This window comes from Lycium barbarum, chromosome 4 (assembly GCF_019175385.1).
Source record: "Lycium barbarum isolate Lr01 chromosome 4, ASM1917538v2, whole genome shotgun sequence".
Classification (NCBI taxonomy): Eukaryota; Viridiplantae; Streptophyta; class Magnoliopsida; order Solanales; family Solanaceae; genus Lycium; species Lycium barbarum.
The window spans coordinates 128,302,589-128,330,378 of NC_083340.1; the positions used below are offsets into that span (position 1 = coordinate 128,302,589).

General features: G+C 39.8%; 1 long non-coding RNA gene across 1 annotated transcript; it reads right to left on the reverse strand.

The window, feature by feature from the left end:
• Positions 1-410: 410 nt before the first annotated feature.
• On the reverse strand, positions 411-27,790 carry LOC132636423 (uncharacterized). Its single transcript, XR_009581255.1, has 3 exons — positions 24,062-27,790; positions 7,448-7,502; positions 411-1,051 (listed from the first exon to the last, which is right to left on the reverse strand). It is a non-coding gene; the product is annotated as an uncharacterized LOC132636423 (long non-coding RNA).

A 27,790-nucleotide genomic window follows, 5' to 3' on the forward strand; every position in this document is an offset into this window, starting at 1 on the left:
CTTATGTACACGGTTATGCACAAAGATGTATATGTAATGTCTATGTTAGGCCATTTCTGTATGCAGTTGCTTTTGCATGTATATGAAATAATTACGTTCGTAACAGTTTTACTAAGACTATATTATGTCACGTCAGGTGGTATTCCATCGTAAGGGTCGGGGGCCGGTCAAGCCCCTCGTCGGGGTGTGACAGAAGATCTAATTAAACCAATCACAACAGCTTCCCAATTTAAAAATAGACCGTGAAGATTTAGGCTAAAACAAAATACACAAATACATCAATGATCTATATGGCTAGACAATAACTAAAACATTATCCAGAGCAACTGAGACTAAGTAGAATACTTAAGCATAAAGATAATGAATCAACACTTAAATTAACAACATTTTTTTTTTAGTAAAGGCCGCCATTAAGGTGGAATTTTATTAATAAAGAAAATATGTACACATCAATCCAGAACAGATTGATCCAGCTAAAAACAAAGAACAGAAATAAGAAAAGATCAATCCAACAAGATTGATCCAAAAAATGAAAGAAAACACAGGAAAATCTAGTGACTTATGGCCAGTAGAAGTAGACATGAACAGATTACACCAAAAAGAATCCAAGAGCCTTGGCTTGATAACTTCTATCACACGTCAAAGTCTCACAGGTGGAAAGCTTCAAGTCATCTGAATCATTCTTCAGGCAAGCTTGAAAGTAGTTGTATATTGCTGTGTATATCACCTTCTGCATGAAAACCAGGTCACTATTTTGCTTGATCCATAACCAGTACAGTCTGCTACTTAGATCATGAGCATTACAACATTTATATTAAGGAATGAGCATGACAAGCACACTGATACCACCCTAATACATATGCTGCAATAGCTCACAGTCTGTTGAAAAACTGTACTTAGCAATGGCTTATAGTTCTGGTATCAAAGACTTTAATCTGGTGCTTTGTCTTGAAGAGTTCTTACTCTCAAATTAGGAATTCCTATTTTTTCCAAATTAGAATCTTCTTAGCTTGAATTGGTAATTCCTGAAAATTATGAACCTGAATTGCACCTGCAAAATAAAAAACAAAGTTAGTTAAAAAGTCTACAAGTCTATTTCCTTCTCTGTGTATATGCTCCACAGTCACTCTTTGATCTTCCATCATCCTTTTGATATCATCCACCAACATTGAAATGCTCCAAGGGATCTTCCATTCAACATTGATAATCATCTTCATGGTCATGGAATCAGTCTCTATAATCAATGGAAAGAGTTGCTTTTCCACACAGTACATCAGACCTATTCTAATAGCCTCAGCCTCAGCAACTATATTTGATCCATCAATCAAAGTTTAGCAGCAGCATGCACCAAATCTCCACCTTCATTTCTGATACAAAATGCAGCAGAACTTGGCCCTGGATTTCCTTTAGCAGCTCCATTAGTATTACACTTGTAGAATCCAGATGCAAGTCTCATCCATTTAATAATTCTGCAGATAATAGTTGGTTTATACCCTTCAAAGAATTGAATAATCTGATACCATCTAGTTGAAATATTTAGCCCAGGAAATTGAACTTTACATAACATATAAATGTTCAGATTTATTTCATATATCACTCTATTCAAATTCGTATTGCCATCATGTAGCCTATTGTTTCTCCACTTCCATATTTTCCACACAATGAAAGCAAGAACTGCTTTGTATATTAACTTCAGTTTGAAATGGCATTTTGCTTCCCACAAACTTCTTATGGCATGTTTCACCTGAATATAATTCATGCTCAATCCAGCCCCTGTATTAAAGATTCTCCATACCTTAGTTGCCAAATCTCCACACAGAAACAGATGGTTAATGGTCTCATTCTGAGCAGTATGGCAGCAACAACACTTTGAAACTATAGAAATGCCAATACTTGCGACCACTTCATCAATTGGCACTTTAAACTTCCACAATCTCCATAAGAAGAATGAAATTTTAAAAGGCACACCTTTAATCCACATATTCTAAAATGGCACTGTTACATTAGCTTTTTGTCTCAATAGCTCCCATGCACTACTTACTGTAAAACTTCATGTACTTGTCATCATCCACCAAGGTCTGTCCCATTTATTTGATGCATATTTAATATCAATTTCCTGTGTTATATGCTGCACTATATCTTCAGGAAACAGCTGCATGAGTTTGTTAATATCCCATCTTCCATTTGAAATAAGCTCAGAAACATCTTCAACATGATCATTGATTTGCCAGGAATGGGGAACCACATAGCTGAGAGCACCTAACTTAGTCCAATTATCAAACCAGATGTTTGAACTTCCAATCTTTGGTTCCCACCAGATTTCCTGCTCAATACTGTCCCTTGCTTCCAACATCATCTTCCAGACTTGTGAACCTCCCTTCCATTGAACCACCCGAGGAATTTGCTTCTTACAGTATTTTTTCCACATAAAATTAGCCCAAAGTGAACTAGTGGTTCTAAACATCCACCAAACTTTAGCACATAAGGCTTTGGACATGTCATAAATAGACCTGAAACCCAAACCTCCTTCATGTTTAGGAAGGCACATGTTGAGCCAAGATGACCAGTGTCTGCATCTTCCTTCCTCCTTATTATTCCAAAAGAACCTTGCAAAGATCCTGTGTAGTTATTTTATAACACATTTAGGAGGCCTTATAGCAGATAGAACATGAATTGGGATACTTTGAAGGACACTTGTAATCAACACTGCTTTTCCCCCATAAGACAGTAACTTTCCTTTCTAAGTTTGCAACGTGTCTTTGACTTTCTTCAATAACTCAGTATAATCCACTTTCTTTTTCTTGGCATGAGTAATTGGTACTCCAAGATATGTAAAAGGAAATTTCCCTCTCACAAATCCTGTTACTGCTGCAACCTGCTGACTTAACTCATTTGAAACTTTGCTGAACATATAAAAAGAAATTTTCCTCTTGTTTATCAGCTGTCCAGATATTTCCTCATATTCTTGAAGAGTATCCATGATCATCTGTAAAGAGTAGTTGTCTGCTGCTGAAAAGATGATTGTGTCATCTGCATATGACAGATGATTCAGCTCAGCACTCCACTTTGGCATCCCATAACCAACAAAACCAGACTGATCAAACAAAGAGTTTAATGCTCTTGAAAGAACTTCTGCAGCTATAATGAAAAGAGCAGGAGAGAGTGGATCCCCCTGCTTGACACCCCTTGTAGAGTGAAAGAAACCATGTGCCTGACCATTTAGAAATACAGAATACCAATTATTTGCCAATAGCCTCCCTATAAGATCAATGAAAGCTCCAGAAAATCCCATCTTCTTCATCACCTTACAGAGATATAACCGTGAGACCCTATCATATGCTTTTGTTATATCCAAATTAATCACAACATTTGTTGGTTTTCCTCTCTTCCTTATATCAGTTACAATTTCTTGTGTCAACAATACATTCTCAATTATATTCCTGCCCTTGACAAAACTTGATTGATTTGGAGAAATCACCCTTGTAAGTAACTTGTCCAATCTATCATGAACTACTCTTGATATGACCTTATTGATAAAGTTGCTAAGACTTATAGGTCTCATATCAGAGAAAGACTCAACAACATTCTTTTTTGGCAACAAAACTAGATTTGTGTGAGTGATTGACTTGGGAAGAGACTGTCCTTCAAAGAAAGCTTTAACAACACTAAATACATCAGCCTTGATCACCTCCCAACACTTCTGACAAAAGATCCCAGAAAAGCCATCCGGGCCACAGGTACTATCCCCATTTAATTCAAACACTGCCTTCTGTACTTCCTCCATGGTAGGTTGTTCAGCAAGTAGCATATTATCCTCCTCCCTGATCAGTTCAGGAATATGATTAAGAATTGGAGAGTCTTAACTAACCTCCTCATGAGTAAATTACTTATGAGAAAAATTAACAACTTCACCAGCAACTCTATCAACATCCTCTAGCCAATTTCCAATAGCATCTTGAATCCTCTTAATCTGGATCCATTTCCTTCTTCCTTTTACCAGACTATGGAAATATCTTGTATTTTTATCACCTTCTGAGAAACAGTCCATCCCAGCTTTTTGCCTCCAGAATTCTTTCTCATAGTGAAGATACAGTTTAAGTTCTGTTTGGGCCTTTTGCATGACCATTCTATTTTCTTCAGATGGGTTCTCCTCAAACAAATGCTCTTTAATCTTAACTATATCCTCTCTGATGACTAGTTTAAAAATGTCCCCAAAAGTAGCCTTACTCCATGTACTTAAAGCAACTTTCAGTTTCTTCATCTTGAGTTTAAAGGAAAGAAAAACATCATCAGATAAGTCTGCTTCCCATTGCTGCTTAATAAAGTCAAGAAAAGTATCATGCTCCACCCAGAATTTGAGAAATCTGAATGGTTTGACAAAATTATCCACTTGATCTCCACAAGATACAAGTAATGGTGCATGATCAGAACCAGTCCTTGCCAAATGTTCCACTTCAAGCTGTCCAAACCAATTCTAGAATGTATCATTATGCACAATCCTATCCAACCTCTTAAAAATGCAGTCATTGGCAGCCCTACCATTCCACCAAGTGAAAGGACTCCCTTTGAAAGGCATCTCATGCAACTTACAAGAATTCAGACAAAAGGCAAAATCTTCATATTCTTGTGGTAATACTGGTAAACCTCCTATTTTTTCTTCTTCATTCAATATAACATTGAAATCTCCACCAATCAGCCAAGGAGATGTCATGTTACTAGCCAAGAAGTATAAACTATCCCATAACTGCAATCTCTCCAGTTCTGAACATTTAGCATAGACCATTGTAACCACCATATCTCTATTCAATTCTTGAAACTTCAGCTTTACAGTAATGGATTGTTCAGTATCCAAAAGAACCTCAACATCTACATTATGTTGAACAAAAAACCAAATTTTACCATTACAGTTGAAATTAGCATAAGGCATTCCAAGTCTCCTTCTATATTTCTGAATCTGTTTCTGATGCTGAAGAGGTTCCATCAGAGCCACCAAAAAGAACTTGTGATGCCTATTTAACATTTGAACTCTATGAAATGCTTGTTGTGACTTCACTGATCTTATGTTCCAAAATAAGGATTTAACAATCATTTAACAAATTTCTTAGAGTTATTCCTTGTTGAGTACCTCACTGTTTGTGGAACATCAGAAGAATTTTGCTTTCTTCCTTTTCTTGGCCCTTTGCTTTGTGATTTTGGAGATAATCCTGCTTCTATACACATCTATTGAAGAATCATATCAATAGCAGCACCATCAACATCTTCTTTCTTATTTTTGACCAAAGCCAACTTATCTTTTTCATCCTATAGATTATGAGAAACTACATCATGCAAAGCCTTATTAGGTGAAATCCTTACAGCAACACTCAGAGGCTGAGCATCCTTGACATCAGGAATAATAGCCAAAGCTAAATTCCTTTCTTCTGCATCTACACCTTTTTCAGGATAATAGACAACCAACTGCAAGTTACTGCTATAATTGTCTACATCCTCATTAGAAATCTCTTCAGTCACCCTATCTGCATCAACCTGTATGCTCATATCACCATCACTCTCATTATTCATGCTTACATTTGTTGATAATACTTGAGTGACATGTTCCTTCTCCAAAGTAGATTCCATTTTGCTATCATTCTCAAGCATATTATCAGATATAGAGAAATTAGCTAAGCACTCTTTTGTGCTATCAACACTCTTGTTATCAGGAATCATCTCTGGTCCAATGACAACATCCTCTTCTTTATTCAGCACCTTAGCTTGCTTTATTTCCTTTTGTTCACATTGAGTTGAATCAGCATGATCATTCATAACTTTCAAAGTATCAGTTACAATTTTTGGCTTAGTCTCCAGATCATCAGATTGCATGTCTCCTTGAACCAACACCTGAAGAGAATTGACTATATCTCCATGCCCTTAAACACTGATAAGCTCCACTTCTGCAATTTTATCATAATCAGTTGAGACCATTTGATCTTGTGAATCCTCCAACTTGTTCTACACTTTAACATTTGATTTCTTTTCTGAACCATCCTTCATTAACAATAAATTTTGATTCTGATCACCAAGCCTTCTTTGATCTTCAGAGATAATTAACACCTGCTCCTGGTCTTCATCTGCATTGTTATTTACCACTTCTACATCGAGATCATCTCCATTATTCTGGTTTTGTAACACCTCAAACTTGTTTTGGACCATCACATTTGTATCTTTAATCTCAGTTGGGGTGATCTGTGATAACTTTGAATCTGAGTTATCCTGCTTGGCACTCGAGAAATCCCTATTATCTTTAACAACATTCCAATTCCTAGGATCACCAAGTAATTTCCCACTGGCCAATCTCCTAGCATTAAATCTCCTCTTATTCTGAAAAAAATGATTCTTTTGACGATGTGCATCAAGTAATTTTCCATTTGTTACCTCATCATGTTTCACCTCATCAATCACAATAGCCTTCCCTTTCTTAACAGAATCATTTTCCACTTTCTCAGGCTCATTCACTACATGCTCATCATCCTTCTCCTTGTCCTCATCAAATAGTGCTAGTTCTGGATGAAGTCTCCTGCATTCAGCCTCATTATGCCCTTGTAACTTACATTCTTTACAATATTTTGGAAGATAATCATATTGTATCTTCACTTTTTCAACTCTAACCTCCTTAGAATCCTCATCTTCAATTTCCATATTAACAAAATCTGGTAGATCTGCCAGTAAGTCCATAAGCACTTTGACTCTTGCACAACTTGGTCTTGTGCGATTAATAGTGGTAAGATCCACATGAAGAGGTATACCAACAGCAGATGCAAGTGAAAATAATGCCTCTTTGACAAAGAAAGTAGGCAGCAAGTATGTAAAGGAGATCCAAGATATAACCTTTGATGTTTCATGATCAACTTTAAACTTAGAATCATATATCAAAGGTCTCATTTGGTACGAATATCCATCTCTAGATTGTAAGTAATACACACCTTTTGAACAAAGAGTAACAAAGTCCTCCTTCGTCGAAAGTCTAATAAGCACATGTCTATCACGAAACAAGCCAATGGTGCACTTCCCTTTCATCCCACATTGAACAAGGATGATAGATATTAGTTCCTCCAATGATGGCCATCCATATGAAAATTTTCCAACGACTGCATGCTTCAAATCTTCCAATTGCTCCATCTGATCCACCTCCCTCTCAGTCCATCGCAATATATGAACACCATTGCGATATTCCACCTTTTTAACAGAGAGTTTCGATGTACCATTTTGCATGGGATTAGGGTTTTGTGGCTGAAGTATATGTCTATAATCCATCTTAGGTATTGTAGGTTCATTATGGGAGTCTTTCATGGTTAGAGTAGGTCTTTTAAATTAGCAGACACAACATTAAACTAAGCAGATCATACCAAAATGCACATCTAAACTAAGAAAAAAATTAGATAAGAGCATTAAAATGATAAGTGATTACCTATTTGTTGCGCAGCCGAGACAAGAATGAATCTGGAGCCTTTTTTGCTTCCAATCTTGAACTCAGCCGCCAAAATAAGAACAAATAATTAAACTTTGAAAACTAGAGACTCAACTTGAAAAGTTAAATCAAAATTATAAACTAAAACCCTAATTTTAAGTCTTGATGCTCAAAATCTGGGTGTATGCGTATATCCCACTCTTTAAATCTTGAGAAATAGGGCTTTATAAATAGAACCCCAAATCAGTGAGAAACCCTGCATTAGCCGATGTGGGACTTTTACAAATTTGAGAATAGTTCCCTCAAAACAACATTTTAACGGTCAAGATTCAAGCAAAATAAGGTATAAAGGGTTAGATTCGAATTCAAAGTTTGGTCGATCAATGCAGTTCTTCATAAACTAATGAGAATCAAAGCTTTGGGTCTTAAGATAAAAACCATTGAAATGTTACAGCAAAAGAAAAGAGCGAGGGGGGAACAGTACTGTGTTTGGGGTAGTGTAGCAACGGTGAGAGGAGAGAGGGTAAGAGCAATTAATGCTCTTACTCGAAATACACTAGCATTGACTGAGCAAAGCAAACCTTGCCTGAGATTTTGCCGTTTCTGGCAATAGTGATGAGGAGAGAGAAGCGGCGCAGCTAGGGTTTCTACCCAAGAAACCCTTTATCTCACAAATGAGATAGCAAGGGGTCGTTTGGCTGCTTAAAGCCACGAGTGGGTCGGGTCTGGTCCATATTTGACTGGCCTGGACAAATTTAAAAAAAAGGCGACTCTGTTATATACATGTGATATACACGGGTATACATGTATACTCATGTATATCCATGTATACATGGAGGGGCAGATACACAGATTTAACAAACAACCGTAAATTAAAACGTTCATTAATTGAACATTCGTAATTATAGCCGAATTATAAATAAAGGCTAATTGATTAAACACGGCCAATTGCGTAAAGGGCCTAAATTGCAAATATAGCGTTAATTGCTCCAAACCATGAAATTGATTGTTTCAATTATGGCCACACTTAATATAATCAACCAATTTATAGGCTAATTTTGCAAGATGTGACCTTAATTGACTTAAGCCATGAAGTTGGATGTTTCAATTAAAGCCACAGTCAACCGACAATTGATTATTTCAATTGTGGCCGCAATAAATCACATAGTAAACAATTTATAAATATAACCACAATTAAACACTTAATTAATTATGATTAAATCTAAAAATTGCACAAATGCAAATTGGTCATGCAGAATTAAGATTTGAGAAGTAGAAATGACTAAACTATGTAATTAATCAGATTTCTTGAATTAAACGGAGCAAAATACCTGTCAATTAAACCTTCGATAATTTTAACAATTAGTTAAATAATTGTTTTGAATTACTCACTTATTAAATTTTTCAAATGCTTCATATTAATCATAAAATATGTAAATTACTTTCTAAGTGATTTAAAATATTATTGAAGTAATTCTTCTAGATGAAAATGGAAAAATATTATCAAAACAATTTTATAAAATTATTTGGACTTATAAAAAAAATACATATTTCACTTCGTCAGATATCCCAGGACTCTGGGTATTTAAAATAAATTATGGGAGGTCAAAAATTAGGTGTCAACAACTGTCCCTTCGGTGTTCGGGGATGGCGGGACCATCCCTGAATAACGAAATTTGACTAACCCTGATTTTTGTCTGACCCACTCCAAACTAACTCTCATTTTCATGAGATTTTCAAATATGTGGTCGGACCCTGGCTTTTAGGTTACCTACATATCTCAGGTTACATTAGAATTTAGGCCAGTTGTAGTTCGACTCATTTAAGACTTTAAGTGCTTTGAGGGAAAGTCTCGAGATTCCTCAGTGTTGTGACTGAGATTTTCTTTAGATGGCTGTTGGAATGTGATCGACTCTCTGGTTTTGAGTCACCTACATATCCCTGCCTTCTTGGAATCAGGTCACATATAGTTCAACTCATTTAATACTTTAAGTGCTTTGAGCGAAAGTCCCGAGACTCCTCAGTGTTGTGATTGAGATTTCTCTAGACGGCTGTTGGAATGTGACCGACTCTCTAGTTTTGAGTCATCTGCATATCCCCAGCTTCTGGGAATTAGTTCACATGTAGTTCGACTCACTGGAGAAGAGTATATCCCTTATGTGGGAGTACCTTCGCATTTCTCGATGTGTATCCGACCGGTCGCGATTTTTAACAAAGAAAGTAAATAAAAGACAAAATTGTGGCTGAGTCTAAGATCAGATGGCTTCCAAATCCTGGATGGAGAGCTTGACTCTCATGGGCACCCTATCTTGACCGGCTACGTAAGAAAAAGTTCCACGTTTGCTTCGCAAATGTCTGGATCTGGTCTGATCAACCTACTCCTCGGCTTCCATCTGCTGAGTAGTATCGTGGTAGGCCTCCTGGCCTTGTTTCGTATTACCACACCTGTGTGGCTTTTCGGATGTATTTGTTCATCTTTGTGTTGTGCTTTCTCTGGCACTGATTTTTCTTGGACCACCTGTGGTCTGTGTGTTTGTACTAAAATGGCCTCTTCCGGCATACATGATCCTGTCATCATTCATGTTGCTTTGACCACCTGCAGCCTGCATGTTTCTTGTTTTTCCACCATTTAGCAGCTCTTATGGCGATGCTTGTTTCTTTGATATTTGTTGTGTTTTAACCACCTGCAATCTATTTGTATGAAATGGCCTCTTACGGCGGTGTTCTTTATTTGAATGAATGGCCGTCATGGCAGATTTTGCTTGTTTGAAATGGCCTTTGGCGGTGTCTTTGTTTGAATGGATGGCCCTCTTGACATTATTTATTTGAATGAATGGATGGCCCTCTTGGCATTGTTTATTTAAATGAACGGCCCTCTTGGCATTGTTTGTTTGTATGAATGGCCCTCTTGGTATTGTTTGTTTGTATGAATGGCTCTCGACGGTGTTTATATGGATGGCCCTCTCGGCAATGTTTGTATGAATGGCCCTCTCGGCAATGTTTGTATGAATGGCCCTCTCGGCATGTTTGTATGAATGGCCCTCTCAGCATGCATATGACAGATACGGCCCTTGTGGCATGATTGTCTTTCTTTTATCCGCAGTGTAGGTTGTGACCCTCGTGGTCGGATATGCCCTCTCTATCTTTGTTATGACCTTTTTGGTCAGTTATATCTTTGTCATTCACTCTTTATGACCCTCTTGGTCAGATATGTCTTTTATCGTTCATTATTTGTGACCCTCTTGGCTAGATGCGTCTTTGTCATTCATTCTTTATGACCCTCTTGGTCAGATATGTCTTTTGTCTTTTGTTATTTATGGCACCCTTGGCCAGATATGTCTTTTCTCATTCATGACCCTTTTGGTCAGCCGTGTTTTGCTGAGTTGGTCTTCCCCTTTTCGTTGCGGGCAAACTAGTTGGTGATGTATCTATCTCCTTAGTTAGTTCTGCAAAACCTGCTTCCCAATAAATAAGTTAGTTTCCTAAGAGGCCGGTTGGTGTCGTCATCCTCCCGTCTGGTGTTTTCCTCTTTGTATCCATTCCTTTTGGACTTGATATTTTGAGAGATGGTTTTGAAAATGAGATTATGTTAATCGTTGCTTTGAAAATTAAAAGATAAAGTCATAAACTATGCGTTGTTTTCTTTGAAAATCTTTGTTTGTTATTAGATGTCATGACACGTATTTTCGAACGAGGTCTTCCGGGATGTCTTGTTGCTGCATTCCTGGATTGGTGGAATTTTTGAGATCCTTCTCAAAAATTCTGGCCCAGTTTCAGGTCTTGTGCTGATCGACTCTTGTTCGGTCTGGATTTGTTGTCTTCTTTACTGATTGCTTTGGCAGGAAATTTTGAGGTCTCCTCAAAAATTCTGCCCCATTGTAGGGTTGGCATTGGCTGACTCTTGCGTCACTTCTTGTATTCAGATTTCGTTGCTTCCTTCCGACTTCTTGTTTCTGAGGTTCCCTAAGGGTTTCTTTGGTTTTTCTTTTATGACGACCAAGCTCGAAAGCGCCTACATATCCTATCGCAGCAGGAACTCAGGTCGAAACGTAGTTTGGAATAATGCAATTGAGTTTTGGTTTTTACTAATAATGTGACCGGGTCCGATACGGACTACCTACGTATCCTACTATAGGGTAGTAAGGTCATTGCGTAGTTCATATTACATAGGTGATCATTTTTTCCTATTCTATTGCAAAATTACGATTACAAGCAAAAGGTACTATTATAGGGAAATAATAAATGCAGTTACAAGCAAATGAAATCTTAGACGTAGTATCTCTTGAGTGTGTCTGTATTGATAGCTTTGGGCCATTTTTGTCTGTTAATCTTGACTAGGACTACGGCTTTTCCTGAAAGCATTTTTCGGACCATGTATGGTCCTTTCCAATTCGGTGCAACTTTTCCCTTGTATTCATCTTGATGAGGGAAGATTCGCTTCAGTACGAGTTGTCTCATTTGAAAAAATTGGGCTCTGACCCGCTTATTGAAAGCACTAGAGATTCTCTATCTGTACAGTTGTCGGTGGCATATTGCCACCATTCCTTTCTTGTCTATCATAGCCAGCTGCTCACAGCAGTTTTTAACCCATTAGGCATCGTCTAGCTCTGCTTTTTGAATGATCCTTAATGAGGGAATTTCTACTTGTGCGGGTATGACTGCTTTTGTACCGTAAACAAGAAGGTAAGGGGTAGCTCCAGTGGATGTCCGGGTTGTGGTCCTGTACCCCAACAAAGCATATGGCAATTGCTCGTGCCAGTTCTTGTAGTTGTCGATCATTTTTCACAAGATTCTTTTAGTGTTCTTGTTGGCAGCCTCTACGGCTCCGTTCATCTGTGGCCTGTAGGTAGTAGAATTCATGTAGGTTACCTTGAATTGCTCACACATGTCTTTCATCAGATGGCTGTTCAGATTGGCTCCATTGTCCGTAATGATGGACTCGAGCACACCGAAGCGGCATATGAGATTGTTCTTAATGAAATCAACCACGACCTTCTTGGTTACTGACTTGTGGGAAGTTTCTTCTACCAATTTAGTGAAGTAGTCGATAGCGACTAAGATGAAGCGATGTTCATTGGATGTCGATGGCTCTATGGGTACGTCCATCCCCCATGCGACGAACGGCCAAGGTGAACTCATTGTATGTAGCTCTATTGGAGAAACCTTGATCAGGTCTCCGTGTATTTGACATTGATGGCATTTTTGCATGAATTTGTTGCGGTCGTGCTCCATGGTCATCCAGTAGTATCCTATCCTTAAGACCTTTTTAGCCAGAGTGAATCCATTCATGTGAGGTCCACATGTCCCTACGTAGACCTCTTTCAGCAATTTTGTGGCCTCTTCGACGTCCACCCATCTGAGTAAACCGAGGTCGGGTGTCCTCTAGTATAATACTTCTTTGTTCGGGAATAACCTATTGGCTAACCTCATGATGTTCTTCTTTTGATTTCCTGAACTTTTTTTGGAGGGGGGGGGGGGGGGTATTCTCCTTTTTCCAGGTACGCTTTGATATCGGTGTACCATGGTTTTCCATCTGCTCTGCCTCGATGTGAGCGAGCCTATTCTTCTTTCAAAGAGATCTCCATTGGATCAATGTGAGTACTCTCGGGGTACTGAATCATAGAGGCTATCGTAGCCAAAGCGTCAGCGAACTCTTTCTGAGCCCTCAGAGTATGCTTGAAGTCTATGCTTTTCACATATGGCAGTATCTTGTCATTTTTGGTAGCCCAATTTCCTTTCACTTGATTGATGAGAAAATCGGAATCTCCGATTACGAACAACTCTCGTATGTTCATGTCCAATGCCATTCTAAGGCCAAGAATACATGCTTCATATTCGGCCATGGTGTTGGCACTTCTGAAGCTGAGTTTTACGGTCGTCGGATAGTGTTGTCCTATTTTTGATATCAACACTGCTCTGATACCGAAACCTTTGTAGTTGACTGCTCCGCCGAAGAACAGTCTCCATCCTGAATACGGCTCGGCCACCTCTTTTTCCATGGCTATCACTTCTTTGTCCGAGAAGAAAGTCCATAATGGTTCGAGTTCATCGTCGACGGGACTTTCTGCTAGCAGGTCGTCCTGGGCTTGTCCTTTGACTGCCTTCTGTGCTACGTACACAATGTCGAATTCACTTAGTAGCATCTGCCATTTGCCTAGCTTTCCAATGGGCATCGCTGCCAAAAGATATACCTTAATGGATCCATTCTGGAGATGAGGTGAGTGGTAAACACTGATAGGTAGTGTCTTAGTTTTTGGGCGACCCACATCAGGGCGCAACACGTTTACTCTATGAGTGTGTATCTTGAATCGCAGGATGTGAACTTCTTGCTCAGATAATAAATGGCATGTTCCTTCTTGCCTTCTTCGTCATGTTAGGAGAGCATACACCTGAAAGAGTTCTATGATACTGACAGGTATAGCAACAGTAGGCTCCCTGGCCTGGGTGGCACTAAGACGGGATGATTGGAAAGGTATTGCTTGATCTTGTCAAATGCCTCTTGGAATTCCTCTGTCCATTTTGTGGGAGCATTTTTCTTGAGTAGTTTAAGGATTAGTTCCATAATCACAGTTGACTGGGCTATGAATCGCCCGATGTAGTTCAGCCTTCCCAGGAAGCTCATGACTTCTTTCTTAGTTCTGGGAGGCGGCAATTCCTGGATTGCCTTGATTTTGGTAGGGTCTAGTTCAATGCCCCTTCGGCTGACGATGAACCCTAAGAACTTACCTGCAGGCACTCCAAATGCGCAATTTGCCGGGTTGAGTTTTAGGTTGAACCTGATAAGTCTGTCGAAGAACTTACGCAAGTGAATAGTATGCTCTGAACTTTTTCTTGAATTTATGATAACATCGTCTACATAGACTTCAATCTCTCGATGTATCATATCATGAAAAATGGTGGTCATTACTCTCATGTATGTGGTGTCGGCGTTCTTGAGGATAAACGGCATTACCCTATAGTGATAGACTCCCTAAGTGGTGATGAAAGTTGTTTTTTCAGCGTCTTCTTTGCTCATGAGTATCTGATGGTACCCAGCGAAACAATCCACAAATGACTGCAGCTCATGCTTAGCGCAATTGTCGATGATAATATGGATGTTCGGAAGGGGAAAGTTATCTTTTGGACTGGCCCAATTGAGATCCTGGTAATCCATACAGATCCAGATTTTTTCGTCCTTCTTGGGTACTGGCACTATGTTTGCCAACCAGGTGGGGTAGGACGTTACCTCCACTATTCAAAATTTGATTTGTTTCTCCACTTCGTCCTTTATCCTGATACTCATGTCTGGTTTGAATGTCCGAGTCTTTTGTTTAACCGGAGCAAATCCCTCCTTGATGGGTAATATATGAGCCACTATCTCAGTGCTCAATCCCGGCATATCGACGTATGACCAGGCGAATATGTCCACATATTCCTTCAATGACGACTTCATATCTGCTCTGTAGCTCCGGGACAGTGGTTACTTGGAACTTCGCCAATTGGCCTTCAGCAGACTTGAGCCCCTTTGGCTGATAACGGATGTTCACCTTCTCATCAAAGTGTTCCCCAGCTGTTTGTTCAAAAACAGCCACCGCCCACCGATACCATTCTACAGCTTCTCCATCGAAGTAGAACTAAGCGAGAGATAACTTGTGGGTTTCTGCAATTTCGTAGAATTCGAAATAGCGCTCGACTTGGGATATCCATGCTTTCAGGGTTCTCATATTCCTTCAACAAAGCTACGAGCTCTTCTTTCTGTGGCCCTTCCAAGTGTGCGCTAATTCAGGTTTCTTTAACATTCTCTTCATCACCGAGGTTGATTACCTCGGTTTCATCCATATTCGATTTCTTCTTGTTTTCCAACTCTTTCAATTCTTCTATCAGGCCTTCTGGCATCATTGTCTCCTTGTCGTATTCCTCGTACTCTTGTTCATCGTTTTCCTCGTTTGTTTCTCGACATGTCATGACATTTTCAGTTGTTTTATCGTTATTATTATTACTGAAAAAGCGAGGGAAAGTAAAGTTAGGTTTTTATTGTTGTTCATTATGCATGGTTTATAAAGAATGTTTTATTATTATTAGTAAAGAATATTTTTACGTAAATCGAGGCTTTCATTGATTCAAAAGTAATTGATTACACATTGTGGTCCTGGTCTGGAACAACATCGGACTATTTCTCTTTTTTAACATTATGGAGTAAATTTAGAAAGGGTGATCATTTGGGCCTCAGCCAATGTCACCAGTTTTAGCAAATGGATTTAAACGAAGACCATCTCTCTATCGAGGAGCCAAGAGAGGAATGGATGTCCAGTTGTCCAAGCGTTCTCCCGGCCTCAGGTTACATATGGTAGGTGCTTCCTGACATTCTTCGATAATGGTGCAACACTTTTCCTCTCGAAACAGCGGCCCCAGGCTCTTTGATCAGCTTCTTTGTCATTCTGCATCGGCACCTGCTTGGGAAATGAGTGGTATAACCCCGGAATCGGCTGAGGCAATCCTTTATTTTCTGAGTCCCTTTTTGTGGCTTTTCTATGCTCACTCCTGCTAGGAGTATACCCCCAGACCAAAGTGATAATTTTCCTTTAGTATTGGCACAGGCTCTGCTATGCCATCCAAATATTTTCCAGGCCCTTCCCATGTTCAGATCCGTTTCTCAGCATTTTGGAGGCAATCATTCTGTAGACTCCCGGCATTAGCTTATGATTTTCTTCTGTTTCATATATTGCTCCAACATATCCTACCACGTGGAAATCCGATCCATTGGGACTCCCTTCAATCACTGGCACCTCGTTGTACGGATATTTTTGCACATCCTTCTCAGCTTCAATCACTATTTCTTGGCCTTGCCATTCACACTACATTGCCTAGTGCAGTTTTGATGGTACCGCATAGGCAGAATGTATCCATGGCCTTCACAAGAGTAGATTGTAGTTGGCAGTGATTGTCATGACTTCAAATTTGGCTGTGAAAGAGGCGGGTCCCATCTGGATGTGGAGATCCACTTCGCCCATAGAATAGCACTGAGATCCATCAAATGCTTTAACATTGGTCCGGCTTTGGTGGATTTTTCCCTTGTCGTAGCCAAGCTGGGTCAGCGTGGCCAGGGGACAGACATTGAGTCCTGCCCTATTGTCGACAAGCACTCTTTCGATCACTTTGTCACGACACTTTAAAGTAATGTAGAGAGCTTTGTTGTGGGTAGTTCCTTCAGCTGGTAATTCTTCTTTGGAGAAGCAGATTTTGTTTTCTCCGATGACATGGGCCACTAGTCCGGCCAAATCTTCACTGTTGGTGCCTGCTGGCACATGTGCATCGTCCAGTACTTTCATAAAAGCCTGCCTGTGAGGCGGCGAACTGACTAGAAGAGATAACACCGATATCTGAGAGGGTATCTTTTTTAGATGCTCGATAATTGAGTAGTCTTTCAGCTATATACGTCGCCATAAGTCTTCCGATTCTCCTTCAGTGATTGTTTTCCTTTGATTATTTTCTTTTCTTATGGCATTCTGAGCCAATTTTTTGGGAGTATAGCATCTTCCTGAGCGATTCAGGCCTTGTGTTATGGCTGCTTGCACCATGATTGGTTCCTTGTGAGCAGGTACTGTCTGTTGTGTTGCCTGAGCCACCACTGGTGCTGTGACTAGGGTTTTGTGGCATAGTTTTGGGAATTCCCGATGCTGGAACCAAGACTTTGAAATTGGGACGCACTTGAAGCATGATGGAGGCTACTGTCTGTTCAATAAACTTGACTGTTCTGGGGATCAATGCTCTTCAGGATACCCAGTCTTTGTTCTTTTCAATCATATAGACCTCCTTGTTTCCATGATTTGGCAATGGGTTCATGTTTACATTGGGAGGTGTGGTTTCCAGGACGATCTCCCTCTTCTCGATCAGATCTTAAATCTTGTGTTTGAGATTATGCAATCTTTGCTGCTGTGTCCATTGCCTCTTGAGTGATAGGCACATGTTTGATCGGCTCTGTAGAACCTATTTTCGGGCTGAGCCGGCTTCGGAGGGACTTTCTGGATGAAGCCTGCGGAATGTAACCTTTCAAAGAGTTAAGCCCTTGGCTCGAGCAGCATTGTAAACTCTCTTGTTGTCTTTCTGTCGAAAGCAGGACATGAAACATTGTATGCCAAAGGGGGTGGTTGATTTTGGTAGTTTGGAGGTGGATGGTTTTGGTAGTTCTGTGGTGTCTCATTTTGTGGTAGCCGGTAAGCGTGGGTTGTTGCTTGATAAGCTTGTTGTGGTGGTGGTTGGTGAATTCTGTTGTGTTGGTAGTAGGTAAGTAGGAGCAGGTACTCGGTCGCTTGGTGGAGCTGAGTATGCTGGCACAATATTTGTAAAGTTCGGCTGTAAAATATAGGCATAGGGTTTTATGGAGCAATTGGTTAATTGACATGAGGTGGAGTTTGGTGAGAAGATTGTGGTTCTTCCTATCTTTTGGTATCTGGGTTCGGAGTGTGGGATATGCTTGCCACATCCTCTTTCTATTTGTGGAAAACTCCCGCAGCAGCTTGACCAAATATTTTTTCGAAGATGCTGACGATCTTACCAGACTTGAGGCCATCTTTTATAGCCTCTCCCATCTTAACCAATTCAGCAAATGGCCTCCCGACCATGGATAACATTCTATCGTAGAAATTCAGTTCTTGTGACCGGCTGAACACAGAGACCAAATCTCCTTCACACATTGGCAGCTGCACACGGGCTGTTTCGGCCCTCTATTGGCTGGCAAATTCTCTGTAGTTCTCAGTGGATTTCTATTTCACCTTCTCGAGATAGTATCAGTCTGGCACCATGTCGATATTGAATCAAAACCTTTCCACGAAGGCCTCTCCCATGTCTTCCCAAGTGAGCCAGCGGCGCATGTCTTAGGTTGCGAACCATCAGTCGGCCTCGCTCGTTAGACTTTGGATGAATAGCCGCATGATTAGAGATTCATTCCTTTTAACGCCGACCAGCTGGTCGCAGTAAGAACGGAGGTGTTCTTTGGGGTTCCCTGTCCCGTTGAACATTTCAAGTTTTGGGATCTTGAACCCTTCTGGTAGGTCCAAGTCTAGATGCATGCACAGATCATCGTATCTTAATCCTGTGGACCTTCTTGTGACTCAGTAGTTGTTCCATTTTCTTTTCCATGTCTTTCTCTTGCTTGTCGTGTTCGGCCCTCCAAGCCTTCTCCATTTCCTCATAGTGGTCCAGTTCTTTGTGTCCTGGAGAAAATTTATTTGGAGCGTTGGGAGTATAGAAGGACGTTGTTGGGCAAGTGGGGTGGTTTAGTGGGACTGACGCGGTTTGCCCGGTTGGCAGAGCCGAAATATGTGATCAACTTGCCGGCTTGATGAACACTGGCTGAGGAGCTTAATATGAGGGAACCAAATGAGTGGTTCTCGGAATTTGGGTATATTTAATTGGAGGTGGGGTGCTGTAAGAAGTGCTGATGTGATATGGGTCAGCTGGAGTTAGTGGAGTTGGGATAGTCCCTGGTGGGCAGATGGGGAAGTGCTCAGGTATTGAGAGCTGAGCGAGGGGAACGTAGGAGGAGGCCTCCTTCCTTCAGCGGAAGTATCCTTGTTGGCGTTGGCTGTTTCAGCCTTAGCAATCTTGGAGGGCCGTCATAGAACTTAGTAATGTTGCAATTACGTCCTTCTGAGGCGATGCCTCCTGGGGTCCTAGGTATCTCCTTCGCGGAGAACGAGCTCATTTCTTCCATCATCCGATGTACCAGTCATTTTCTCTTTCTATTTGTCGTCGTTCGAGAGTGATACTAATGCGGCTTTTAATCTCGTAAAGTATGCCAGTTTTCGGTTCTAAACTAATCGGCCTCGTTCCATAAGAAATAAAAATAACTCAAAGATGGGTAAAGTTAGTACTGGAAGATAATGTAAAAAGCAAGATATCATATGTGCTGTATCGAAACGCACGTAGCACACAAAATCATGTATTAAATCCCGAATAACTAATTGATCCTTTGTTCTAAAGGTTTGGATGCTATGGGCTTTTTGTGTTTGAGTGGATCTTAGTCCAATGGGCTTTGAGGTTGACTTACTTTGGCTAACCTTTCTTCTTTTATAAAATAATAGGAAGGGATTATAATTTATATTATATAGAAGCCGAGTCTTACTTAGACTGCCTACGTATCCCTCGGGGGAAATCAGGCCCTATTGTAGTTCAGCTTACAAAGGAGGATATATATTTTTCCTAAATATCCTTTGGGCTAAACCTAAACTAGGACATCCCCAGACCAAGCCCGACAAGGGCTTCCCATGTATCCCTACATAGGGACATCACGTCGGCGTGGTTCCTTACATATTTATGGGAGGGGGGGGGGGGGGTAACTTTTTTGTGCAAAAGCAGGGGACACCTAATATCTACCCAAAAAATGTCTCTCTACGAGTCGTTGTCCTTGCAAACTCGCTCTCTCATGTTGTCTTTCTTTCTTTTTAGAATTGGGGTGGGAGGATGACCAAGATCTCCCCAACTCTGATCATATGCTCGAGTTCGAGCTTGAAAGCATAACATTCTTCAATGTCGTGTCCCATGGCTCCAATATGGAACAAGCATAATTTGTTTTTATTGGGCCCCACTGGTAGGGGCTCGTGGACAGGTTCCACAAGCTTGATTATTCCCAAGACAGCCACGGTTGAGAAGATGCAAGAGTGCGTCTCCTCATATACTGTGAAGTCGTACTACCAGATCTGAGTCTCAGTGGTGACTCCTTCTCTTGGGGTGATAGGGTCATGGACTAGTAGCGTGTGTGGCCCCAATACAGTCCCAATAACCCTATCATCTATCAGACTGATGATTCTTCTTTTTTGACCCAAACACTCGTTTAGATTATGCCCAGCTTGGTTGCAGTGAAAAGGGCATCTCTTAAAAGCATAAACCAATTCGGGGACTGGTAGTCTAGCTCGAATGGTGCAAGGTATTCCAGAGGCTTGCATCTTCTCAATCACGTCTTTGCAGCTGAAGGGTCGAGGAGCCACTCGAAAAGGGAAGATCGGGCTTTGAAGGCTATTCCCTACCAGACGGGTGAATGAGGATCTACTCTTCCAAAGTTCTCCAATGCCATGGTGGATGTAGCTGGCACCGGCTCTGGTGAAGGCTCGTAGTAGTCGGATCCTTTGTCAGTGGGTTTGTATCAGTCAGATTCCTCGTCCACATCATGTCCTTCCACCTAGAACTCAGGGAACATTTCCAGAGGCTCTCGTTCTCTCTCAGCTTCTATGTCTATAGGTTTAGATTATTCCTGTTCCATATCTTGAAGTTCAGCTTCCTCTGGCTGCTCCTCTTCAACTTCTTATGGCTCGGGAGCTTCCTCTTGAGGCTTCGACTCTTCTTGTGGGTCCGACTCCATTAGCCACGGGTTGGATTCAACTCTTTAGCTCTCATTTTCCTCTTCTGGGACTCCCATTCGAGGCGTCTCTGGCCTCGTTTCCAACAGTATGTGGTTCAGCACCAACTCCTTCACCTCTTTAGAGACGTTCTCTTCATAGTATTGTTCTTGTGGCATCCCTTCCGTTGGGTTACCAACTAGATCTAGCAACCTATCAACTGACTCAACCTTTCTGCTTATCTCCTGAAGATGTTTTTCCATTTTCTGAACCTTGAGTCGCAGCATTTCGACAGTCTCTCCTAGGGTGAGCATGTTCTGATCTCCTTGGTTTGCCATTTGTATGTCAACTTTTTTTTAGTAGAGATAAACTAGGGTAAGGCTTAAGTCAATTTGTTTTTATTTTAGGTATGTAATTTAAAACATTGGATCAATCGTATTCAGGCTTTAATACATGATAGCACATATAGCAAGCAGGCATGTGAAGCACGTAGCAAACAGTCATGTAATTTGTAAACAGTTATACTACTCGTGTTCCTAAGGCTTTTTTGAGCCATGGCTATCCTAATCGTTTGAAACATGCAAGTGCCATTTGTAAAGATGAACCATTGTCCCAAAAATCATCATTCATATATCTTCCCCGAGGGGATTACAAAAAATGATGAAGCCGACATAGGGCTATAAAAAAAAAGCGGTGAATCAGCAGAATTCTCCTCCAACGACTGATGTCGAGGCTCGGTCTGTCTTTGCCTTCTTGGCCCTTCGAATGGCAATCTGAATGTGAAGGCGTGCCTTATACAGTCCCATCCTGAATATGACTGGATCTAACTCATCCAAAATAGTAGCCAAGCATCCATCAACGTTCTCCAGACATTCCCTCAAGCTGCCCTCTTCTTGAATCAAACCGGCTATAGCGGCCTAATCATGCTCCATCTTCTCGAAATACTCGGAGTCCCTATCATTAGCTATCCTCTCAATCAGGCAAACCCTAGCCTCGGCCTGTGCGGATCTGTCCATGACAGTGTGATGAATTATGGGTCCCGAGACGTTGGTGCTGTCTAAGTGACACTGTAGCCAGACGTAGTACCCTGGATCGCATCCTGCCTCAAACCTATCGAGGGCTATTATTTCTGGGTCCAATCTCATGCGCCCGTTCCACTCTCAAAGAATCACCGTAGCATTCGAGATTTTCTCTCCCGTGTGCTCTATAATGAACTACTCGGTGTTCCCTACTTGGGGTATCACTTGTCTTCTCCCAGACTGTCTCAGGACTCGGGAGGGGTAGTAGGGGTGAGTCCCCCGGACACCAACGAAGGGCACAAATGAACAGTTTTCTCGACTCTTGAACTCTTCCTGATACAATATATACCCAGTAGTATCCCTGAATCTCCCGTACAAGTCTCTGAAGGCTACTGTAGGCCCATAAGCCCAAGGTTCTTGAGTCAAAGCAAGATACTTCTGAATCTATCTGACTAACAGCCTCTAAGGGAACAACAAGTTATGGTTTGGCTTATGTCTTCTCCTTAGACAGGTTCTATTGCTATCTATAGCATCCCTAATCTCCTCTAGGGTCGATGTCATCTCAATGTCTCCAAAGCGGAATAACATTTCCTTGTCGTCCCAATACCCGGCTAACACTTCTATTAGCTCCAGGCGACCCTTCAAGTCATGATTCAGGGTAAATGACCCAGGGTACAACTGATAGTCCTACGGTGAGCATCTCCCAACCATTCCCACAAAGTTCTAAGCAAATTTGGAAGCTGTGACGACGATGTCAAACTGGATCCTTTTTTCCATCTACAAAATAAAGCACTGTTAAGATTCCCCCCTTCCCATAGGGCAAATGGTTCAAAACACATAGGCACAAGCATGTTTCCATATAGCACGTAAATGAGATGCAGTGTCTTCAGGTCATAGACTATTCGAACACAGGTTCGTCTTCTTAATGAGCCTTAGGTAGGTCTGAGATACCCAAGGCTCGTCTAGGCATGAATGCTCTATTTCGATAGGGATTTGGCTTCGCTCTATCCTAGTTATCACTAGAGTGGGCTTTTGCAAATGACCTGGCACCTGAGCGGACAACTGGGGCTGAACCGTTAGGGTTGTTGGACCACCGCGAACCAACCCTACCTCATAACGATTCCAAAGGAAATATTTGGCTTTTTAGTAAAGGAACGACCGCGTGCTCCACGAAGTCGTCTTTGAAAAAGTGTAAAATAAATGTCAGGAGTGGCGGAGTTATGATATCCATGCAATGACAGTTTATATTTGCCAAAAAGTAAACACATGAGCAGTTTAAGCAGATAAATTCACATTATACTGGAATCCTTATGGTTAGAACCTTTGAGTCCCCTAGCATAGTCGCCATCTGTTACGGTTCGCATTTCGCAAGCGAGATTAGCGCTCGGAAAGTTACTAAGAACTTGTTAGTGCCCTTTCGGACTTGTTTTCAAAAAAAGTCGCCACCTAATTTTTAGAAAATTAAGAAAACTAGTGGTAAAGGATTTATTCAAATACCGTGAAAAATATAATACATTAGAACATCTAGGGTCCGTCCATATAATATGTTAGAGCATCTTATCCTAAAGCCTCGTATTTATGAATGTATTTCATTTATTTGAATTAATCTTAACTTGTGAAAATGATTTGATTTTCCTTTCATGAAACCATATATGTACACGTATGAAATTTAATTTTTTATTCTTTGCCCTTGATTTGTGCTTAGGCCCAATAAGACTTTTGAAAAGGGGAAGTTGCAGTGGACTTAATTTAAAATAGAACTACCACATTCCTGTTCCTCACTAGTGGGCTTTGGCCCAAAACCTTTGTTTTTGGTTAAAAGTCGAGTGGGCTTAGCCCCAAAACCCTTGTGTTCAGTTTCAAATTTCCGTGGACTAAGGCCCAAAATCATTTAGTCCTGATTCATTCTTAGTCTTGAATCTATTTCATTTTATGAAGATGTGTTCCTTATTTCAAAATTGACCCGATTTGTTTGAGAAAATATCACAGCACTTGTGATTTGAAAAAATCCTACCTATTTCTTTATAACTTATATCAAGAACATGTTTTGTTGCCCTTCAAGTTTTAGAAAATCATTTTTTACTTAATCCGGGTTCTAGAAATCAGTTAGGGGACTTAAGAGTAAACTAAACGGCATACGTATCATTATTGTCCTAAGATGACTAATTCATAACCAAAGGATTCCAATAAATACAAGTATTTTTTTTTACATGCACATCAATACAATACAACATCGCAATGTAAATGCATAAAGGAAGAGGTGAGTCAGGCTAGGGGCGTACCAAGACCCTAGTTAACTATTTTCACCCATGGTTGGACCTTCACTGCATTCTCGTACATATTTGCTTCCCTTTCGTCGATCTGGACTGCCATAACTTTGAAAGAATTGAACTCTTGGGCCTTGACCCAACAGGTTCGGTTTTGACCCCGCCCAAGTGGCCATGCAGTGGGAAGGAAGAAGGAAAAAGGGAAACAGGTTAGAAAAATACTACTGAACTTATTATAAATGCATACGGCGTATATATACATACAAGTAAAACATATCTTCCAGGGCATTGGGCCTAGAAGCCCACTAGCACATCTTAATAATTTTACCCAAACCCCATTTGGTCCCTGTTTTGACTAAGAGCCCGTTTGGATTAGCCAAAAAAAAGTGGCTTTTAAGCATAAGTGCTTATAATACTTTTAAGTGCTAAAAGTTATTTTATAAATAAGCAGTTATGTGTTTGGATAAAAGTGCTTAAAGGGTTTTTAGAAGTAAGGTAGTATTGGAATTAACAGAAAATATAAGGGATAAAATGGTAAAGTTATTGATCAAACCAAAATGGCTTTTAAGCCAAAAAAAATAAGTTGGGGTTTGAGCAACTTCTTGATTTTGGCTTATTTTAAGCACTTTTTTTGACTTATTTTAAGTTGTTTTCTATTTTTGTCAAACACCCAAATAAGTTAAAAATGACTTATAAGCTAGTTTGACCAACTTATAAGCCATAATCCAAATGGGCTCTAAGTATGAGAGCTATGGATTTCTATGTAGTGACTTAAAATGGGCCAGGCCGCAATTCTGCCGATTCCAAATATTAACTAAGTATGCAAGTCTATGGGCCTTCTACTCCTCAAAATGGTTGATGTACACCCTATATGACTATTCTTGTTCATATATACACATTTGACATGCATATAAGTGTATACCATATGTATACTTCTTTTTTCTTCTATCAACCTATGAATATAGCTGGTGTATATCACCTTAGGACATCAATCCAATTTTTAAACCTATTTTGCTTCTTAGGATTGTCTTGGTTCTTAACCTTCTTATCAAACAGTGTTCAAACCTAGACTAAGGCCAATATGAGTTCAAACTAATCAACTAAATACTGGATAGTGATTTACACAAGTCCAACACAGACTTTGGTATCCCATAATTAACAGGGCACTTAAAATGTTCCCAAGTCCGGGCAGGGTCAACTAGGAAAATAAACATCTTTATCCACTGAACTAAGCATGAAACCAGGAAAGCCCAAGAGAAAGAATTCATGAATCAGTCAACCAGAACAGATGGAATATAAGGCTTAACAATTCAGATGAACAGAGATAGCACAAGAGGGACAATACTTAAACCACTTCAGGTAATCTGGATATAACACAGGGGAACACAAGCTTAAAACAACATAAGAGAAGTATTCAGAAGAGAGATACATGACTCACATGCATTATAACTTAGATAAAATGAAAAGAAAACTATGACTTTCAACTTTAGCAGAATCTTGAAGGAAAGTAGTGATACAAGAGCTCAAACAGATCATGTGATTAGTATTTTAGGACTCATTTTAGGACAACAATTTTACTATCAAGACTTTAACTTAACCAATTAATTTCTTATTCCCAAAAATCAGTCAACTCCACCCAGACAGGTCCACCATTTAATTTAACAACCTATCTTAAACAAGATAGCATCAGTTTTATCCTTTGCCCTTTAATTTAATGACAGGATTGTAGAGTCAAATGTATTCATATGGCAAACACACCCCATAGACATGCCATGGAACCTTTTATTTGGAGGAAGGTACTACGAACCAAGTTGGACTTGGTTCTTCCCAATCCTCTCTCTAAGATGCCTTTAAAAGGCTCCTCTATTGTCAAGTGGTTCATAGCTTGCCCATGAACACGTATATCCCTACAAATACCATCATTGAATCAATTCCCAACCAAACACTTGACTAACATAGATTAGATGAGTACTTTTAGTTATTTAGCCTAGAATTCTAATTATGGTATGAATTTTAATCCCTTTTTTGATAATGACAGAGTTCAAAACAGATCTGCACATCTCATTTTTAGGCCTGATTTGACACAACCGAACAAGACAAGGCCAGACACAACATAATTTAACCCCAGAGAGAGAGAGAGGCAAACACCACTCTCAATCTCATTCTTAATCATGATCACCACACACTTATCATTTGAACCATAATACTTAAAATGATGCAAACAGTTTATCAAAGAAAGATATAGATAGATTCATATCAAGCTCCCCTTTTACACTTCTTGATCCTTTAAGACTAAGTGATTGGTTTTAGTGAAACACCATTAGCACAAATGTCATATCAATGTCTTATGTTAGCCTACCTTAGACCTGAATTACATGTTCAAAGCCATTAAAGAACTCTAACATCATAGAGTCCTAGTTCAGACCAAATGAAGTGTCAAAAGACTTCTCCAGTTCACTTTACTGATTAATAAAAATCATTTAGACCCATTTTAGCAGTCAGAAATCAGATTTGAACCTTAAGGTTCATCTTTTCAGTTTTCAACCTAAATGAACTTCTTTAGGACTTCAAACATAGATAAGTTTCAAAGACACAATGGTTGTGGGATAAGAAACACCAAGACAGGTTCATCAAGATGCACATATTCAAGCTAACAGGTCTTGAAAAGGGATTGAGACACTTATGACATCAAGCAATCAGGCCAGTTTCATATTTCAAACTACTGAACACCATTGTTTTTGGTTGTTTAGACATCTGTGTAGTTAAGCTAAGTATTTAAGATAAGGGAGTGACACTATGATTTCATTTTTTTTTTAATTCATAAGCTATCAGGACCATTTCGATACATCAATAGCAAAACAAAGTCATATTACCATTTCCAGTTCTGAATTCATACCAAAAATCTTTGATTATTTCAAATTTCCTTCATTTAAGGTGATCAACCATCTAAGATCTAATTAAACCAATCACAACAGGTCCCAATTTAAACATAGACAATAAAGATTCAGGCTCAAAACAAAATACACAAATACATCAATGATCTACATGGCTAGACAATAACTAAAACATTATCAAGAGCAACTGAGACTAAGCAGAATACTTAAGCAAAAAGCTAATGAATCAACACTTAAATTAACAAAATGAAAAACAAACCAACACCTAAATTAGCAGACAGAATATTAAACTAAGCAGATCATAACTAAATGCACATCTAAACTAAGCGAAAATTAGATAAAAGCAATAAAATGATAAGTAATTGCCTATTTGTTGCGCAGCCGAGATAAGAATGAATCTGGAGCCTTTTGTGCTTCCAATCTCGAACTCAGCCACCAAAATAAGAACAAGTAATTAAACTTTGAAAACTAGAGACTCAACTTGAAAAGTTAAATAAAATTTTTGAACTAAAACCCTAATTTTAAGTCTTGATGCTCAAAATCTGGGTGTATGCGTATCTTCCTCTCTTTAAATCTTGAGAAATGGGGTTCTATTATAGAACCCCAAATCAGTGAGAAACCCTACATTAGCCGATGAGGAACTTTTATAGATTTGAGAAAAATTCTCCCAAAAAACCGTTTTAACGGTCAAGATTCAAGAAAAATAAGGTGTGAAGGGTCAGATTCGAATTCAAAGCTTGGTCAATCCATGTGGTTCTTCATGAACCAGTGAGAATCGAAGCTTTGGGTCTCAATGAGACAAAAACCATTAATATTCAGGGGTTTCTAGTTCTACCCTAGAAACCCTTTA